The sequence below is a fragment of the Ascaphus truei genome, unplaced genomic scaffold, assembly GCF_040206685.1.
Source record: "Ascaphus truei isolate aAscTru1 unplaced genomic scaffold, aAscTru1.hap1 HAP1_SCAFFOLD_1147, whole genome shotgun sequence".
Lineage (NCBI taxonomy): Eukaryota > Metazoa > Chordata > Amphibia > Anura > Ascaphidae > Ascaphus > Ascaphus truei.
This window is the reverse complement of record NW_027454014.1, coordinates 52405-69991: the sequence shown is the minus strand read 5'-3', so window position 1 is coordinate 69991 and position 17587 is coordinate 52405. Positions and strand designations below refer to the sequence as shown.

The following is a 17587-nucleotide window of genomic DNA, read 5'->3' as shown; positions in this document are numbered from 1 at the left end:
CCATTGAAAGTCAATGGGCTCATTGACTTCAATGGAGATGCCTCGAGGTAACCTAGTTGGCTGCCGTCCAGACCGCAAACCGCAAAGCGGATACAATGTCCTTCAAAAGAGCTAAAATCACTGGGTCAAGTTCAACGTCAATTAGCGGGGAAATAAACTGTTTTAGGGCACCTAGGGATAAAATTCTTTTTGCCCCTAGTTCCTAAGCGTCCCCCCACTCGACCACCACCGGGTCCCCGAATCCTGGACCCCCGATAAGGGTCGAACCAGATAGAGCGGGTCGCGCCATAGGCTTTGCCGGCGGCGGCAGAAACGGCTCAGAAAAATGACTAAGTGAGAAATGCTGAATTTTAGGAATCCATATCTCCGGTTCCGGAGGGTTCAGCGGATCAGGGTTTGGGGTATCTGTAGCCACTGCTCCGGCATCGCTGCAGAACCATCCTTGACCCGCTTGGACCAACCCGACGGAGTATGGACCCCCTTGAAGTTCGGGACTTTTCCCATAAACTTCAATGGCAGAAAACCCCCATTGACTTCAATGGCGGCGATTTACCATTGAAAGTCTATGGCGGAGCTGCCCGTTGTTTTCAATGGGGATTTAGTGAAAAGCTGAGATTTCTTTTTCAATGGAGATTTTTGTATTAAAATGATTTAATGTGCATTGGTGTAACTCCGGTTTCTTAGGTCGTAGCAAGTCGCTTTTTGGACCATATGGTGTCCCAGTTCTGGCAATGCGAACTGGGAAGTTTGGACCTGCTAAACCTAACGGAACCGGATATTTTAATACGTTTATGTTTTATGCTTAATAGTGTATCTTAAGGTATGGACAAAGACCCAGAAGAGATTCTTTTGGGCCATAAGGTAGCAGATGGCCCTGGGGACGCCGCTATGTCTAGGATTTAAGTGCTGTTCAAAGAGTTTTATCACCCTCACTGTTTATCCGAAGCCCAAACCAGGGCAGGTCTTAAGTGTTCCAGTTAACACCTTTCAACAAAGGTTTTCCTGCCAGAACTCCAAATGGTAGACTGTCTGGCATTCCTGACGTAAATGTGGGGCTTCAGAAATGAGACCCCCAGAGTTCTACTGCGCATGTGCCAACTAGCAGGGGGGCATGGGTCAGAATGCTTTCCCACGTTAGTGAGTGGCTGGAGGTAATTGTAAACCAATCCCCTGTGCTTAAGGTTAAGAATAGAAGGAGAATGGTTTATAAACTGCTGTCCACCCATATATCCTTTGTCTTCGTTTGCTGATATGGTTACCTGATATCACCTGAATGATTTCCTCACTGCTGAAAGAAATGCTACATCATACTTCTCATTCCCCAACCCTTAAGTAAGTGTACTTCTTGTTCGTTACTGTATTATCTGTTGTGTTCACCTATATTCTAAGGAATAAATACAATTTATTATATCTTAAGCCTCGTTCAGTTCAAACCCAATTATTTTTGTGTAATATTAATAAGCCTGTGGAAGCTATCGTCACAAGGAGGTATTATAGTGTGTATTGTGGGGAGAATTAGTGTGTGTGTTGTTTGGGAGTGATATTCGGGAGGATTGTGTGTGCAGAAGGAAGAATGAGTGAGGGGGGAGTAAGGGAGCAGGATTGAATGAGAGGGGGTCATTGAGTGATAGCGGGGAGGGGAGGGAAGAGTGAGGAGAGTGGGTGTAGGAGGGAGCAGTGCAAGAGACCGTCGGGGGCAGAATACATGGTGAGAAGGGAGGCTGCCTAGAAGCATAAAAATCTACTTCACCACTGTTCTGTACTCTCTTCAATACTCTGTGTTACAGATCTCTCTGGCAAGAAATGGGGTCCAATGGCAAAGACTGCTCTAAATAAGATAGTATAAATGAACACAGAGAGAAATTCCAAAGAGTAACCCAAGACAATACAAGTGAAATCTAATCGTAAGGTAATTAGTCCCATTAAGTGAAATACATAAAGGAATAGTCCATAAAAAAGCACAAAGGAAAAAAATAGGAGTACTTTATTGTGATGTTACATTTCAGAGAATATAAAATTATAGGAAAAAAATTCCACTTTGTTCAGAAAACCAGAAAGTCTTGGTCCCAGGTGGACTGAATTTTTATTGCAAATAAGTTCCTTAATACACAAGTAAAGAATATAGTTACTTATTCTATTCTCTACTGTAAGACGTGCCACATTGCCCAATATTTGGGTACAGTGCCCAGATTGTGACCATGCACTACAGAGGTGAGATTCCCCCAACTCCAATTTGCTACACACTCCAAGAGAGATTATTGTGATCAGAGGTGGAATGAGAGGGGTGAGAAGGGTCGCTGCCCAGGGAGTAGCCTGACAGGGGGTACAGAAATCTCTTTTGGTGCATATATTGCGGAGCTGCATTGATTGACTTGTCAATCAGCTCTGCTGCCTATCCCATTGACATCATGATCCGGCACTGTGATCAGCTGCAGCGCTGACCCAGGTGTGTTAGTGCAGCACTTTACAGGGAGGGAACAGAGGTTGTGGATGACAGATGCTGGGGATAGGCCATGAGTACGGGCCAGAGTAAGGTGGAGACTTTCTGTACTCTGCATACAGGACACTGCATGCATGACAGTGTCTGTGTGTGTGTGTGTGTGTGTATTCCAAGTGTCAGTGTGCATAAGTAAGTGTGCTCTGTAAGTATGCCTGTGTGGCAGGTATAGGGGGGTGGTTCAGCTGGAGGAACTTATCCAGGCACAAAAGCACATAGATGCCCCAGATTATACCACCCCAAATGCTGATAATATCCTGCTGCACTTTACAGAAGATGATGCAGATGTCAGTGGGTGGTGGGTTCATTAAATCCATCCATCATATCATAGCCACACTGTGCATATGATGTACTGAATCAATCACAGGAAGACATCTCCATGGTAGGGGTAGAAGTTAACAGAATATGTCCAGCACTGTGGTGTGTAGCCCATAAATAATAATTGTGCACATTACAGAACATACTTGCAACTGCAAGATCATTTTGCTGCTTGTAGTGTTTGCTCTTGTCCTGTGCAGTGTTGTCGTAGATCCGTCTCTTCAGTGTTCACTGCAATAAAAGTAAGACATTGCATTAATATTACAGAAGTTTGGGAGCTGAAATCCCACTATGCTGCAGACATTTTCCCTTTGCATAAGATTCTTGTGATTATATCTCAATGATGATCAATAACAACTACATCATAACACAGCCGCTCAATACAAAATATGTATTTGCTATCAATGGTCATGGAGGCCAAACGTCACACAATGTACAGATATACTGCTGCGGCCGAGTTTATTCGAGCATTTGCCCGTTCTTGGCCGCAGCAGTAACCTGGCGCGCGCCGGAGGGTGCCGGGCGCACGCCGAAGCAGCGGAGGAGCGCCCTCCGATCGGGGCTTTCTCCCTTCCGCTGCCGGGTCCGTCGGGTCCCCCGGAACCCCCTGCCGCTGTCCCCCACATCGCGGGACACCAGTGCTCCCTCGGGGAGCCCTGGACGCGCGTGCAGGGGGCGCAGGCACCCGATGACGCGTGACCGTGCATCGGTGATGCGCGGCACGCTGAGGGAGTGCGGCTAGCACGCCGGGGCATCCCCCGGCTTGCGGTGCTAGCCGTGCTTCAATAAAACGTGTCGGTAGTGTAGCAAGGATTATTTCTTCCTCTGGTGCATTATGATGGGATGTGTTGTAAGATTCTGCATTATTAGCATCACTGAATCTTTTGGAAACTGAGTAATATTCTATGTTTTAATGCAATATTATGGATGATCAGCCGGTAAAATAAAGCTTACTGTATCTGTAGCCATGCTCTACCCATGATGTGCTGAATCAATGACTGCAGAGTGATTCAGAGTGGTAAACATGACTGGAACTCATCTCTGAATAGAGGACAGAACAGCAGTGCAGAGTAGGAGGTGAATGTATCTCAAATGGAAGACTTAGTAGCTGTGTGGGGAGTAGACAGTACAGACTGATCAAATAAATAGTTAAAGGAGTATCTTCAACATTACTTGGCTTTGTTATCAACATTGAAGTTTCTCTTGTTTTTTCTGTTCTTTAAATCACTACTACTGATGCCATGTGTAACCTGTACTGAGAGATATACTCTACTAGCCTAGATGAAACCATATGATGCAAACAGGATTCATCCCACTCCAGATTCATATGATTGCACCACTTCAACCTTTAATAAAACACATAGAACTACAGCAGTGCGCTACTGCACATGTTCTTGTTATGAATGGTAGTAGATGTGGTCCTTGGGTCAATACTTCATACAGCAGCCACACTCTACTCATGATGTATTGAATCAACAAAAACCTGCATGGTACAGATCACAGGAAGGGTAGAGTAGAGGGGAATATGTCCAATGCGAAACCCTTAGCAGCTGGATTGTGTGGAGTCAACAAAACGACAAATACTAAATGAGAAATATACACATTGCTTATCTGTCTCTGTGTAGTCATTTTCCTCCTCTTCAACTGTCTTTCAAAATTTCTCTTCTGACAGAAAAGAAACACATGGCTTCAATATTCACTGTTCTTCCCTCCTGAAATAAAAGTTAAGCATTGCATGGTTATGATCATACATACAATGAACCTTGCGCCAAACCATGTGATCCAAAGTAAATCCACCTCCCTCCCATAGCTGTGTTCCTTCTAGAGCTTCTACCACACAAGTCATTAATGTTCGTGACACTGTACTGCAGTCACAGTCTGCACACAAAGTACTGAATCAATTACATCACACTGAAAAGGCAGTCTACATGATGCAATAGTTAACCATAATAACTCTGTCATGCAAATGACAGGAAAACCTATATGTATATCATTAGGGGAGAGGGGAAAAATAATTAAAAAATAAGTGCGACAAATAAAAACAGATTATAGGAAAGTAAATCCTTGCCCTGGGAACTTTACAATCTAATAGAAATGTTAGAAGACTTAAAGAGAGGCAGCAGTTGGGGGAAGAAGTGCAGTAGATGACAATGCTTGTCCTTAATGGTGGGTACAATTAGTAGAAAGCACATCTTGGGAACAATAGTTGTTAGCAGTGACTGTGGGTGTGGGACAGTAGCCACGAGTCAAAGTTTTTTAAATGCTTGATTTAAGTCGTGAATTTTAAGATTGGTCTTACATGTGGGTGGAAGAGGTTATGTTGGCATATACTGAGTGTGAGGACGTTTCACATGTACGGTGCAGTGATGGAAAATGGTTTCAGGCAAGTGAGAGAACAGTAGAGGTGAAAGAAGTTTACAGGAGACAGTTATGGTTATAGTGCAAGAGACAAGCAAGGGCATAACGAGAGATCAAAGATGATATGCAAGAAGGAGCAGATTAATGGAGAGCCTTAACAAAAAGGTAAGGAGGAGAACTTTGTAGGTGATACAAAAACTTGATGGGATGCCAGGACAGGGATTTAAGGAGATGAGCAGAGACTGTTGTGGGAGAAAGTGAGATAATTCAAGCAGCAGAGTTTTGCATAGGAGAAAGTTGTGAAGCATGGAGGCCTGTTAGTAGTATGTTAAAATAACCTATAGGATAACAGTATACATTGGAGTTTTAGCAGTAGGTTGAGAGGGGAAAGGGAAGATCTTGGCAATATTACAGAGAAAGAGGCAACACATTTTACCCATAGCCGTGCATGTGAATGGAGATGGAATTGAAGAGCCAAATGTTACTCCTATGCAACATGTTTGATGACAAGATAGATGGTAGTACTGTTTACTGTGATGGAGAAAGGGGATAATATGAGCCCAGTGTTAGACATTAAGTTTAAGGCAGTGGAGTGCCATCCATGAGCATATAGCCAGGAGACAACCCAAGAGTAGGGACTGGATTGCAGGAGTGAGAACAGGGGTGGATAGATTTGTGTGTGTATCATCCGCATAGAGATTATATCTAAGGCCAAAAGCATTGATGAAGTCACCAAATGATAGTATGTAGAGAGAAAGAGAGATCTCAGAACAGAGCCCTGATGTATACCCACAGACAGATCAATAGAAGACGAAGACATGTTAGCAACAGAGATGGAGAATGTGTGACAGGAAAGTTATGATGAAAACCAGGATAGAACTTTGTTACTGATACCAAGAGAGAGTTTAGAATATGAAGGAGGAGAGTGATTGAGAGCATCAAACGCAGCCGATAGATCAAGTAGGATTAGTAGGGAAAAACCTTGGGAATTAGCTTTAAGCACAGTCTGTAGAACGTGCTGTACGAAAGGCAGGTTGTAAAGGATCCAGGAGGGCATGTGATTTAAGAATGTTGACACTAGCAATTAGAAGGCAAACAGCATGAGGGATACAGAGCGGTAGTTAGTAAGGCACATAGGGTGTAGTTTGTTTCTGACAAAAGGGTGACCGCTACAGGCTTAAAGTAAGAGGGCAAAAATCCAGAGAATAGGGAGAAATTGAAGATGTGGGTGAGAGTGGGGACTAAGAGATGCAGTAAGGTGTGAGGGGATACGATCTAGAGGGCATGTGGTAGAGGGAGAATAGAAGATGATTAGCTTCCAGCTCTGTAAGAGAAGAAAAGGAGTCAAGTGCAGAAGGAGATTTGGGTAGAAGGAGAGAAGGGGGAAGGGACAGAAGGAATCTCCTTTTGGGTGGCATCCACCTTGCCTCTGAAGTAGTCAAATGCTTGAGGAGAAGTGAAGGAAGGATGGCAAGTGGGAGGAGAAGGTCAGTGGAGGGAGTCAAATACAGAGAAAAAAAACAGCGTAAATTAAATTTGAGTGTTGATGAGTGTGGAAAAAAGTAGTGTATTTAGCCCTAGAGAGCAGCTTTATACAGGACAGGAGACATTTTTACTGTAGAAAAATCAAACAAAGTGTGAGATTTCCTACGTAGGTATTAAGAACAGCGAGTGGAAGTGTGATGAGTGTGTTTGGGAATTTAGCCAAAGGTGTGGGTTAGAGGGATGAGTGTGTCAGAGCCTATAGGGGGCATATAGATAGGAGGATAGCATTGTAAGAGTTAATAAGATTGTTAGTTTAAGCAGAAAGAAAGAGAGAGAAGAGAGAAGAGAGGTTAGAGTAGATGTCAGAGGAGAGTTTAATTAAGCAGAGGCAAATCAGTGGGACAGGTAAGATGCGGTGAGGGGAATGACTGATTGTGACTGATGAGAGCAGAAGAGGTTATGTACAACTAGAGCCTTGTTAGTAAGAGTGGACATTCCAGAGGGTACAGGAGAAGGGAAGAGAAAAGTAAGGAAAGGAATGTGGATTACATTAGATAGGTTAACACTCCTAGTAGGGAGGCCTGATGTGTATATGAGCCGGTCCAAGATTATAAGAGATATCCCCCAACATCAGCGAGCATAGAAGGAGACACAGAGATAGGTGTAGAGAGAGACCGAGATAGGGATATGTAGAGAGAGAAGGGCGTCAAGAGAATGAGACAGATAGGCGTAGAGAGAGGAGACATAGAGAGAGGGGGCTTTGAGAGGGGGGCGTAGAGAATGAGGGAAGGTGGAAGAGAATAGGATGTGCAGGAGTGCATTTCATTGAGCAGTGCAGAAATAGCTGCAATAGAGGTCTGTACAAATGGTGCTTTGTGTAGACACATGCAAAGGTAGGGGAAGGAAAGTGTATAGAACATGTGGATAAAAGCAGGTGTGGAAGTTAGAGACATTAGAAAAGTTTTACAGAGGAGTGAGGAAACAGTAAACAGAAAGAACAAGAGAGAGGTTACATTGGGATGACGTGCTGTGGTAGAGAGAAATGCTAGGAGAGAGCCTCCAGATATTAGAGGACATGAATTGAGAGAGCAAATGTATAAATCAAAACCGGAGGGGGAGGTATAGCACGAAAGCTTGCACAGCAGTTGATGAAGATTATAGTCTTAAAGTTGCGTGTACCTGTCAGGGCACTCAAGAAGGTCAATGCTCACAAGTGCAGAGTTCATGAAGAAATGCTGAATCCAGTTCCCCTCCAATTTAATTTTAATATAACTTTTTCATTCTTACTTACTGCAAAAAGCAAACAAAACAAAACCACATTGCATTACTATTTTCAAAATGGATTGAATGACATATTCAACAGTAACTGTGTGATGCCAATATTGCCTTCTCACTCGTAGGCCAGTACGGTCAGGTACCCAGTACTGATAAAACAATAAGTGCCCGTACTAAGTACCAATATGAATTATAAGGAAATGTAAAATCTCCAGGTCTCTCTCCATCTCTGCAACAGATATATGGATAAGCCCATATTAAGGCATCACGTGACCGGAGCCGTCACTGACTGGGTATACGCAAAGATGCAGGGAGATGCAAAGAAAGGGAGGGAGAGAGACAGGGAGAAGATGGGAAACGGAGGGAGGCACGGATGGCAGGCCTCTCTCTTTCACTGGTGCATGCAAGGAGCTGGTCCCAACATCCACAAAGTGTGTGTGTATTATTGGTTGTGTTTTATGGCGGTAGGAGGATAGTGTGTATATTGTGTGTGTGTGTGGGAGTATTATATTGTGTGTAGGGTATTATAGTGTGTATATTATGTTGAGGTGCAGAGGAGAGTGTTAGATTGGGTATCTTGTGTTAGGGGGTATTGTGTATATTGTGTTTAAGACTATAATATTATTGGGGAGATTATTATTGAGGAGGTATTAAAGTGTGTATTGTGGGGAGTATTAGTGTATGTATTATTTGTGGGTGACAGATGCTGTGGGTAGGCCAAGAGTACGGGCCAGACTAAGGTGGAGACTTTCTGTACTCTGCATACAGGACTCTACATGCACTGCAGAGGTGAAATTCCCCCAACTCCAATTTGCTACACTCTCCAAGAGAGAATATTGTGATCAGAGGTGGAAGATGAGCAGGGTCACTGCCCAGGGAGTAGCCTGTCAGGGGGCATGGAAATCTCTTTTGGTGCGTATGTTGCCACGTGGCATTGATTGACCGGTCAATTAGCACTGCTTCCTATCACAGTGACATGATCCGGTGCTGTGATCGGTTGCAGCGCTGACCAAGGTGTGTTAGTGCAGCAATTTACAGGGAGGGAACAGAGGTTGTGGGTGACAGATGCTGGGGGTAGGCCAAGAGTACGGGCCAGAGCAAGGTGGAGATATTCTGTACTCTGCATGCCCATCCTGCATGCCCAGGACTCTGCATGCATGCCAGTGGCTGTGGGGTGTGTGTGTGTAGGTATGCCAAGTGTCAGTGTGCATAAGTAAGTGTGCTGTGTGTGTAAGTAAGTTTGCCTGTGTGGCAGGAGGTGTAGGGGGGTGGGGGGCGGGGGCGGTTCAGCTGGAGGACTTTACCCAGCACAAAAGCACATAGATGCCTCTGATTATATCACCCCAAATGCTGATAATATCCTGCTGTAGATGCACTTTACAGAAGATGATACAGATGTCATCAGTGTTTGGTGGGTTCATTAAATCAATCCATCATATAATAGCCACACTGTGCATATGATGTACTGAATCAGTAACACCAATCACAGGAAGACATCTCCATGGTAGGGGTAGTGTTGAAGTTAACAAAATATGTCCAGCACTGTGGTGTGGAGCCCATACATAATAATTGTGCACATTACCAGAACAACATATTGTCAACTGCATGATCATTTTGCTGCTTGTAGTGTATACTCTTGTCCTGTGCAGTGTTGTAGTAGATCCGTCTCTTCGGTGTTCACTGCAATAAAAGTAAGACATTGCATTAATATTACAGAAGTTTGGGGGCTGAAATCCCACTATGCTAATGACAGTTTCCCTTTGCATAAGATTCTTGTGATTATATCTCAATGATGATCAATAACAACTACATCATAACACAGCTGCTCTATACAGAATATGTATTTGCCATCAATGGTCATGGAGGCAATATGTCACACAATGTACATATATAGCAAGGATTATTTCTTCCTCTGGTGTATTATGATGGGAGGGTGAGATTCTGCATTATCAGCATCAGTAAATCTGTAGGAAACTGAGTGATATTCTATTTTTTGATGCAATATTAGGGTAAAATAAAGCTTGCTGTATCTATAGCCATGCTCTACCCATGATGTGCTGAATCAATGACTGCAGAGCGATTTAGAGTGGTAAACATGACTTGAACTCATCTCTGAATAGAGGGTAGCACAGTAGTGCAGAGTAGAAGGTGAATGTATCTCAAATGGAAACCCTTAGCAGCTGTGTGGGGAGTAGACAGTACAGACTGACCAAGTAAATAGTAAAAAGTAGTAACTTCAACATTACTTGGTTTTGTTCTCCACTCCTGTTTTTCTGTTCTTTAAATCACTAATACTGATGCCATATGTAACCTGTACTGAGAGTTATATACTCTACTGGCCTAGATCAAATTAAATGATGCAAACAGGATCCCTCCCACTCAAGATTCATATGATTGCACCACCTCAACCTTTCATAGCAATAACATAGAACTGCAGCAGTGCGCTACTGCACATGTTCTTGTTATGAATGGTAGTAGATGTGGTCCTTGGGTCAGTACTTCATACTGTAGCCACACTCTATTCATGATGTATTGAATCAACAAAAATCTGCATGGTACAGATCACAGGAAGGGGTGGAGTAGAGGTGAATATGTCCAATGCGAAACCCTTAGCAGCCGGATTTTTTGGAGTCAATAAAACGACAAATACTAAATGAGAAATATACACATTGCTTATCTGTCTCTGTGTAGTCATTTTCCTCCTCTTCAACTGTCCTTCAATTTTCTATTTTGCAAGAAAATGAACACATGGCTTCAATATTCACTTCTGTTCTGCAGTCTTTCCTCTTGAAATAAAAAAGTTAAGCATTGCATTATTATTATTATAATTATTATTGACGATACATACAATGAACCTTGCTCCAAACCATGTGATACAAAGCAAATCCACCTCCCTCCCACAGCTGTGCTCCTTCTAGAGCTTCTACCACACAAGTTATTCATGTCAGTGAAACTGTACTGCAGTCCCGGTCTGCACACAATCTACTGAATCAATGACATCACATTGTATCACACTGTGTCACACAATGTCATGCTAACGACAGGAAACAATCTTTGTATATATCTTTGTATATATAATAATAATAATAATAATAATAATAATAATAAAAAAAATAAGACAGGACAGACACTCCTACATTGCAATCAATAGAAAATAACTGGGACAGGCACTTCAAGGATGCATACGGTCCCGGATAAACTGTAGCTACCTATACACGTGTGCCTTGTCTCTAGACTCTGCATATATCTCTATTTATATACCACCCATTGTGTACTCAGCGCTTTACAAGAGAGACCAAAAAGTACAGGAAATTATTATACAATAAGTTCAACAAACAAAAACAGACAATAGGAAAGTAAATCCCTGTCCTGGGTAGTTTACAATCTAAGAGAAATGTAAGGAGACTTACAGAGAGACAACAGGTGGGGGAACAAGTGCAGTAGATGACAATGCTTGTCCTTAATGGTGGGTACTTGTAGTATAAAGCACTTCTTGGGAACAATAGTTAGTGACTGAATGAGTGACAGTAGCAACGAGTAAAAGCTATTGAAATGCTTCATTTAAGTTGTGAATTTTAAGGTTGATCTTAAATGTGGGTGGAAGAGGGTATGTTGGCATATACTGAGTGTGTGTGAGTTTCACAGGTAAATTGATGGGAAAGGGTTTCAGGCAAGAGAGCGAGTGCGCAGTAGAGGTGTAAGAAGTATAATGGAGACAGTTATTAGTAGAGCTTAGGAGACGAGGAAGGGCATAACGAGACCAAAGATGATATGTAGGAAGGAGCAGATGAATAGAGAATAGTGTTGGACTGGGTCCTCAACTATAAAAAAATGGGTAACGGGTACCCGGCCAAAATGAAAGGTTCTACCCGGTCGGGTACACGGTTTGGCACTTACCTTCCGGGTGGCGGTGACATCTAGGATCAGCAGCAGTCCTGTGACGGTGGCAGCATCTGTGGTGTCTTCAGCCGGCGGGGGAGCTGCAGGCTCACAGACACAGCTTACCTGCTTCGGTGCTGTGGAAGTGATTCCTGCAGCTCCCCCCGCCAGGTGAAGACACCTCTGATGCTGCCAACATCAGAGGACTGCTGCTGCTGATCCTAGATGTCTTAGGAAAGGTAAGTATAAAAGATTATTTCCAGCTGCCCTGACATTACCCGACGCCGGGTATTACCCGGCCAAGTCCACTTCTCAGTGGCCGGTTTCGAGTAAATGTCCGGGTAGCTGGAAATGTGTCGGGTAACGCCGGGTACTCGGTACACCACTAATAGAGAACCTTAACAAAAAGGTAAGGAGGAGAACTTTGTAGGTGATCTGAAACTTGATGGGAAGCAAGGAGAGGGATTTAAGGAGGAGGAGATGAGCAGATACTGTTGTGGGAGAAAGGGAAATTATTCAAGCAGCAGAGTTTTGGATAGATTGCAAATGAGAAAGTTGTGAAGCAGGGAGCCCTGTTAGCAGTATGTTAACCCATACGATAAGGGCATGCATTGGCGTTTTAGCAGTAGATTGACAGAGAAAAGGGCAAATCTTGGAAATATTACAGAGAAAGAATCGACAAACTTTAGCCAGTGTCGTGAATGAAGATGGAAAGGGAAGAGTCAAATGTTACTCCTAGGCAATGTGCTTTCATGACAGGATGATGGTAGTACTGTTTACTGCGATGGAGAAAGGTGATATTAGGCCAGATTTAGGGGGAAATATGAGGAGCTCAGTTTTAGACATTAGGTTTAAGGCAGAAGAGTGTCATCCATGGAGGATATAGCCAGGAGGCGACCCGAAACTAGGAACTAAATTGCAGGAGTGACGGTAGGGTGGATAGGTGTGTGTATCATCTGCATAGAGATGATATCAAGGGCCAAAATAGTTGATAAGGTCAACTAGTGATAGTATGTAGTGAGAGAGGTCCCAGAACAGAGTCCTGAGGTATACCAACAGACAAAACAACAGGAGACAAAGACACGTTAGCAACAGAGATGGAGAATGTGTGATGGAGAAGTATGATGAAAACCAGGATATAAGTTTGCTGCGGATACGAAGAAAGAGTTTAGAATATGAATGAGAAGAGTGATTGACAGTATCAAAAGCAGAAGAGAGATCAAGCAGGATTAGTAAGTAAAATGGACCTTGGGAATTTTCTTTATGTACATAATTGGTTACATTGGGAAAGGCAGATTGTGAAGGGCCCAGAGGAGCATGTGATTTAAGAATGTTGATCAAACGGGAGATCACAAGACGTTCTAGCAATTAGGAGGCAAATGGTAGGACGGATACAGGGCGATAGTTAGAAATTCACACAAGGTCAAGGTTATTTTTGAGAATAGGGGTGACCACTGCATGCTTAAAAGGAAGAGTTGAAAGAGCCAAAGGATATGGAGGAATTGAAGATGTGGGTGAGAGTGAGAATATAGGATTGAGAGGGCATGTGGTAGAGGGAGAAGAGAAGATCAGGTTCCAGCTTTGTGACAGGAGAAAAGGAGTCAAGAGTGCAATGAGATCTAGATAGAAAAAGAGAGAGGGGGAAGGGAGAGAACGAATCTACTTGTGGATGGCATCCACCTTGCCTCAAGTGAGCAAAGGCTTGAGGAGAAATAAAGGATGGATGTTAAGTGGGAGGAGAAAGTCAGTGGTGGGACTCAAATACATAGAAGACAGTGTGAATGAAATTGGAGTGTTGATGAGTGAGGAAAAAGTAGTGTTTGACCTTAAAAAAAGGAGCAGAGTTTTACAGAACAGGACAAAGGTTTAGTGTAGAAAATCAGACTGTGAGATTTCCTCCATAGGTGTTAAGAGCAGCAGTGTGATGTGATGAAGTGTGATGAGAGCGTGCTTGTGAATTTAACCAATGCATGGGTTAGGCTGCGTCTATAGTAAGCACGCAACAGAAGGCAAAGTTAGCGCATGCCTGTCGCTCCAGCAATCCCTGCACTGAGGTCCGAGGCGACGGGGAGGCCCTGCATCGCTCGCACGCACTGTGGACGACCAAGCGTGTGCCCATGATAATCACGGCCTTAGAGGGATGAGTGTGTCAGAGCCTAGAAGGGGCATATAGATGATGGAGGAGGAGGGAGGAGGAGATGATAGCATTGTAAGAGTTAACAAGATAGTTAGTTTAAGCAGAAAGTGAGGAGAGGTTAGAGATAAGGGTAGATGTCAGAGGAGAGAGTTCAATTAAGCTGAGGTATCGAGTAGGACAGGGGTGAGGGGAATGAGAAGTGGTGGATGATGAGAGCAGAAGAGGTCATGTACAAATAGACCATGTTAGTCGTAGAGCAGACATTCCAGAGGGCACGTGAGAAGGGAAGAGTAAAGTGAGACAAGGAATGTGGATTACATTAGATGGGTTAATACGCTTAGCAGGGAGGTGGAGAGAGAGGCAAGAGGCAGAGGGTGGTGTAGGGGTAGAGGAAGAGATGTTGCATGTACCTTGTCAGAACATTAAAGAACGTCAATTCACACTGGTGCAGAGTTGATGATGAAATGCTGAATCCAGTTCACGTCCAATTCAATTTTAACAGAACTTTTTCATTCTTCATTACTGCAAAAAAAAAAGTAAAAAACAATGCATTACTATTTTCAAAATGGATTGAATTCCCCCACCAATGACTATGTGTTACCAATATATCCCTCTCAGTCCCACTGCAGCACATACTGTACCAGTGTGAAAGTAAGAAGGTACACAGTACCGGTAAAACAATACGTGCCGGTACTATGCACCATATGAATTATAAGGGGATGTAAATCTCCCAGTCTCTCTCCATATCCGCAACAGAGTGGGCTCCGGTCAGTGGCATGGATGCCCATATATGGATATGCTCATATTTGGGCATCCCATGTCACTGACCGGAGCCGGCTCTGAGTATAGGGACATATGCGGAGACACAGAGGTGCAAGGAAATGGGAGGAGGCACGGTGAGAAACAGGGAGAGACCACAGGAAGATAGAGGGCAACTACTTCCACAAGGTACTTGTATGGGTATAATTGTTTGTATTTTGTGCAGAGGGGGTAATTTCAGATAAAATACAATTCTCCACCCTCTACGAAACAATTCCACTTTGTTCAGTAAGCCAGAAAGTCTTGGTCCCATGTGGACTGAATTTAATGCAAATAAGGTCCTTAATACACAAGTAAAGAATAAAGTTACTTATTCTCTACTGTAAGAAGTGCCACATTGCCCACTATTTGGGTCCTGTGCCCAGATTGTGACCATGCATGGCAGAGGTGAGATTCCCCCAACTCCAATTTGCTACACTCTCCAAGAGAGATAATTGTGATCAGAGGTGGAACTAGGGGAGGGGGTGAGCAGGGTCACTGCCCAGGGAGTAACCTGACTGGGGGCACGGAAATCTCATTTAGTGCATATGTTGCGGCACTGCATTGATTGACCGGTCAATCTGCACTGCTGCCTGTCACAGTGACATCCTGATCGGGTACTGTGATCAGCTATAGCACTGACCCAGGTGAGATAGTTCAGCACTTTACAAGGAGGGAACAGATGTTGTGGGTGACAGATGCTGGGGGTAGGCCAAGACTGTTGGCCAGAGTAACGTGGAGACTTACTGCACTCTGCATGCCCATCCTCTCCCTGACATCAGGGGAAGGAAGTGGCCCTGGGGTGTGTGTAGGTATGCCAGATGTCAGTGTATGCATATGTAAGTATGCCTGTGTAGTGGGAGGTGTAGGGGCGTTAAGCTGGAGGACTTAAAACAGGCACAAAAGCACATAGATACCTCTGATTATACCGCACCAAATGCTGATAATATCATGCTGTAGCTGCACTTTACAGAAGATGATGCAGATGTCATCATTGGTTGGTGGGTTCATTAAATCAATCCATCATATCATAACCACACTGTGCATATGATGTACTGAATCAGTAACACCAGGAAGACATCTCCATGTTAGGAGTAGAGTTGAAGTTAACAGAATATGTCCAGCACTGTGGTGTGTAGCCCATAAATAATAATTGTGCACATTACCAGAACAACATACTGTCAACTGCAAGATCATTTTGCTGCTTGTAGTGTATGCTCATCCTGTACAGTGTTGTAGTAGATCCGTCTCTTCAGTGTTCACTGCAACAAAAGTAAGACATTGCATTAATATTACAGACGTTTGGGGGCTGAAATCTCACTTCGCTGCGGACAATTTCCCTTTGCATAAGATTCTTGTGATTATGTCAATGATGATCAATAACTGCATCATAACACAGCCGCTCTATACAGAAGATGTACTTGCTCTCAATGGTCATGGAGGTAATACGTCACACAATGTACAGATATAGCAAGGATTATTTCTCCCACTGGTGCATTATGGCATTATGATGGGAAATGTTGTGAGATTCTGCATTATCAGCATCACTGAATCTTTTGGAAATTAAGTGATATTCTATGTTTTAATGCAATATTATGGATGAACAGCCGGTAAAATAATAATAGCTTGCTGTATCTGTAGCCATGCTCTACCCATGATGTGCTGAATCAATGACTGCAGAGAGATTCAGAGTGGTAAACATGACTGGAACGCATCTCTGAATAATGGGCAGCAAAGCAGTGCAGAATAGGAGGTGAAAGTATTTAAAATGGAAGATCCTTAGCAGCTGTGTGGAGAGTAGACAGTACAGACTGACCAAGTAAATGGTAAAAGGAGTAACTTCAACATTACTTGGCTTTGTTCTCCACATTGAAGCTTTCCTCCTCTTTAAATCACTAATACTGATGCCATGTGTAACCTGTACTGAGAGTTATATAATCTACTGGCCTAGATGAAACCATATGATGCAAACAGGATCCATCCCACTCCAGATTCATAGAATTGAACCACCTCAACCTTTCATAACAATCACATAGAACTGCAGCTGTGCGCTACTGCACATGTTCTTGTTATGAATGGTAGTAGATGTGGTCCTTGGGTCTTTACTTCATACTGTAGCCACACTCTACTCATGATGTATTGAATCAACGAAAACTTGCATGGTTCAGATCACAGGAAGGGGTAGAGTAGAGATGAAAATATTCAATGTGAAACCCGTAGCAGCCGGATTGTGTGGAGTCAATAAAACGACAAATACTAAATGGTAAATGAGAAATATACACATTGCTTATCTGTCTCTGTGTAGTAATTTTCCTTCTCTTCAACTGTCCTTCAAATTTTCTCTTTTGCAAGAAAAGGAACACATGGCTTCAATATTCACTTCTGTTCTGCAGTCATCCCTCCTGAAATAAAAGTTAAGCATTGCATTGTTATTATGATAATACATACAATAAACCTTGCTCCAAACCATTTGATGCAAAGCAAATCCACCTCCCACCCACAGCTGTGCTCCTTCTAGAGCATGCATGTCAAACTCCAGTCCTCGAGGGTCCCAAACAGGCCAGGTTTTCAGTAGGGATATCCTGAAAACCTGGCCTGTTTGCTGCCCTCGAGGACTGGAGTTTGACATCCTTGTTCTTGAGCTTCTACCACGCAAGTCATCCATGTGAGTGACACTGTACTGCAGTCCTGGTCTGCACACAATCTACTGAATCAATGACATCACACTGTAAAGGCAATCTACAAGATGTATTAGTTGTCCACACTTCCGAAATGTTACTTTTATGTCCAAATCACTTATTCCCATGACCTGATATTTGTATTTGTTATTTATAGGATTG

The 17587-nt window shown here is 43.3% G+C and overlaps 1 long non-coding RNA gene across 1 annotated transcript; it reads right to left on the bottom strand.

Moving 5' to 3' along the window:
• Window positions 1-4423: 4423 nt before the first annotated feature.
• Window positions 4424-16008, bottom strand: LOC142475313 (uncharacterized). Its single transcript, XR_012790874.1, has 6 exons — window positions 15914-16008; window positions 14360-14471; window positions 10600-10719; window positions 9516-9613; window positions 7838-7948; window positions 4424-4527 (listed from the first exon to the last, which is right to left on the bottom strand). It is a non-coding gene; the product is annotated as an uncharacterized LOC142475313 (long non-coding RNA).
• Between the last annotated feature and the right edge of the window lie 1579 nt (window positions 16009-17587).